Here is a 3457-nt window from a genome sequence, read left to right on the forward strand (position 1 = left end):
AGAGCTTCTTCTTGATGCAAATTTAAATTGTACCAAAACTTTTAACCCAAAATGTAATCTGCAGAGCTCTGCTTCCACTTCCCCTGATGCTACATGTCTGCTTATCAACAAATCTTTGCATTAAATAAGACTTAAATAAGGGTTTTCTTCACCTGAATTCAGTGCATTTTTGTTTTGTTGATGTGATAATTTACCACAGAATATGATATATAAACTAATTGAATATATTAACCGATCTGCTAGTTTCATTAAAGCCGAGTGTTGCAAACGAGCATCCGCTATAAACACCAGGATACTTGCATCAGGTAGCTTTTCAGTTTGTCTGTGTGCATTGTATCTGACATGAACCATAAATAAATAATATGCAGCAGACTTTTCTTTTGAGCAGTCGATCATTGTAAGGGCCTGAGGGGCAGGGTAGTGGCTGGAATCTACATTCCAGCCAGAAGGCTCCACCCACTCCTTCAGGGGAGCGTTGAGATCAGGATCAGGTGTGGGAAGAGACACACCTGATCCTGGTCTCCTCATCAGGGAGGTGAACAAAAGGCAAAGAGGGAAACGGAGCAGGGGGAGCATGCGACGAGAGGAGAAGAGTGGCTTCTCCTCTCGATGGTGAAGATTAAGCCGGTAAGTCGGCTCGCGGCCCGGCTGATATGTTTAGTTTGTGTAGTTAACTGATAGAGCTCTGGACTGAGATACGTTTTCAGTTGTTTTGAGTTTGTTGAAGTTGGTTTAATTAAAAACCTGCAGAACTGACTCTGCCTGTGATTGCTGCGCTGCCACTAATTCCTGTGTCCTCCGTACCGTCCTGTTACAATCATGTTCATCTAAATGTGGAAAAGCCAGAAACGTGATTAATATTAGATTCATTGTGCAGCCCGAGTTCACACTGCACTGAAAGAGCTGTCACACTAACACAGACATTACACACATACAAAACAAGAAGAGGAGGCAGTGCCTTGTATCATTACTTCATTCAAAGTAATGTAGTAAATACATGATAGTGGAGAAATGTAGTGACTGACCTGCTGCATGTATCAGTGTCGTACGATTACCTGAGTAACAGTTCCTCAGAGTGACCTTGTCTCTTGACTGCAGTGAGTTTGTGTGTTTTAAAGCTGCTGCACCAATGAACTGGCCTCGCTTTACATTTATAAATACCTTCTGATTGCTTTATTGTAGGATACAAAATAATGTAAATACAGAAAATACACTAACAAGGATCAAACAGAATGTAAATATAGTTTACACATCATGTTGAATCCACACAATCTCTCCATCGTTTCCGTGTTGTAGTGTTTAGCGCTGGCTAGACGATGAGACACTGATGAGCGTTTACTGATGTCTGTCAGATAAAGAGTGCTGGAGGAAGTATTCACATCCTTCACTGAAGTAAAAGTATTAATATCACACTTTCTTTGAAAAACCTCCAGAACAAGGAAACGTCTGCATTCACTTCAGTAAAAACATTTATTATATATAATTATTATTATTAATGTGCATGATACATTTTACAGCTGTCGTTGTTTAAGGTTCTGCTAAGAAATGTGTCACAAACATTCAAAATAGAGTAGAAGTATAAAGTTGCATAAAATGGGAATAATCTAGTAAAGTACCTTGAATTTGTATATAAGTACAATACTTCAGTAAATGCACTCGCTCACGCAACGGTGGATGTTTAATCTCATTATTTCATATTTTTCTTTGGGCCCATTCTGGAATTAGCTGCACACAACTTGTTTCAACCATCGTGAAGAAAAACCAGATAAATACTGAGAGGATGTAGTTCTCACACATGTTTGAAGATAAAAAGCCTGCGTCACCACTTCTTATCTTTCTCTTCAGCACTTCTCTTTTCTTTCTGAGACACTGAGCTTTTTTCCCTAAAAATACGACGAAGTGAAGAACACCTTCTTTGTTCTGGTGTGTGTGTGTGTGTGTGTGTGTGTGTGTGTGTGTGTGTGTGTGTGTGTGTGTGTGTGTGTGTGTGTGTGTGTGTGTGTGTGTGTGTGTGTGTGTGTGTGTGTGTGTGTGTGTGTGTGTGTGTGTAATCATGAACATAATTTAAATCTTATAAAATGTTCCTCGAGTCTCTTAAGATCTCTTCTTGTGTTTATCATCTTATTGAATAAATTCTTCAGAAAACCTTGGTAGTCTTTTACCTCCCTGAATTCCTCACAGCCGTCCTGCTGTCTTTGTCTTCAGGTTCAGACAGGATGTCACTTCACTGTCATGCTGTTAGGCCTCTTATTAAAGCTGCATAGAGAGAGCTTTACAGGATCAGTAAATTATCCATATTATTATACTTCATGGGTCACTATATTGATATCTTAGATTGGCACACTGCTTCCAGTCTTGAGATAATAATTTCAAAGATTTTCATTTTAATAAATGTTAAAAGTCACTTTCTATCTCAGAAAGACTGTTTGGATCTCTGGAATGTGAATACGCACCTGCAGTTACCACTTATGGCCACAGGTGCCGCTAAAGAGAACAAAACACATCTTCGAAATTGTAACTTGCAGTTTTTCGGTTAAATATTTGTCTTTTAATGTTCAGCAAAAGAGCAAGTTAGCATTTCATAAAATGGCCTTTTAGCAGAGACATCAAACAATTATAGCGACCACCGGCCAAAAGGCTCTTTGACGTTTCGTTACCTTGTAACTCACCAAGTTAAAATACACTTAAGGTTTTCTTTTCTTTGCTGGATTTTTCCAACACAGACCAAGTTCCAGAGGTGTTGAAAGTTTTAATTTGATTTAGAAATATTTGCATATCATGGTGAATTAAATTTTAAGGTAGAACAACAAGTAATACTTTATTTATCTCAGAGACTCTGCTAGGTGTCCCTGTAGTTTTTTCATTCATGCATTTATTTATTCGCTTCGGCTTAGAGGTCATTCAAAGTCAGAAATGCATTTTAAAATCCCAATTAAAAGGAACTTTAGACTTTCAGTATCGTGTTCATGTGACTTCTGTTCGTGTTCATGTGACAGATGTAGAACTTTAAACTTTTTAAAACTTTTTTAAAGATGCTTTTTTTTAGCATCTTCGAAAATCATGACTTCCTCTTTTTCTAAAATAGATTATAACCAACAAGAGTTTCCTCATTTCATGCAGTTTGTGCTGCAGAGCTGACCTTCTATGGAATAGATGGCATCCTCGACAGCGATGGAGGAATTACACGTCCATGAACATGATGAACCTGACGACTCGAGCCCTTCCACCAATGGGACAGGTGAGAATGTGAACAGATGAGTGTTGTTTATTGTATTGATGACTGTGTTCACTGGTCTTCTCTGTGTTCAGGTCCCAGGAGCTCAAAGTTGAAGAGCAGATCTGATGGAGCTGTTTTTCTGTCTCTGGGGCTGCTGAGTGTTTTCCTGCTGGCTCGACTCATCAGCTTCTTTGTCTACTGTGAGTCTGATCTTCATCCAAGTCTTAACTTGAGATTTTC

Source organism: Anarhichas minor, unplaced genomic scaffold (genome assembly GCF_050575085.1).
Source record: "Anarhichas minor isolate MPS153535 unplaced genomic scaffold, ASM5057508v1 ptg000004l, whole genome shotgun sequence".
In the NCBI taxonomy this organism is placed as follows: Eukaryota; Metazoa; Chordata; class Actinopteri; order Perciformes; family Anarhichadidae; genus Anarhichas; species Anarhichas minor.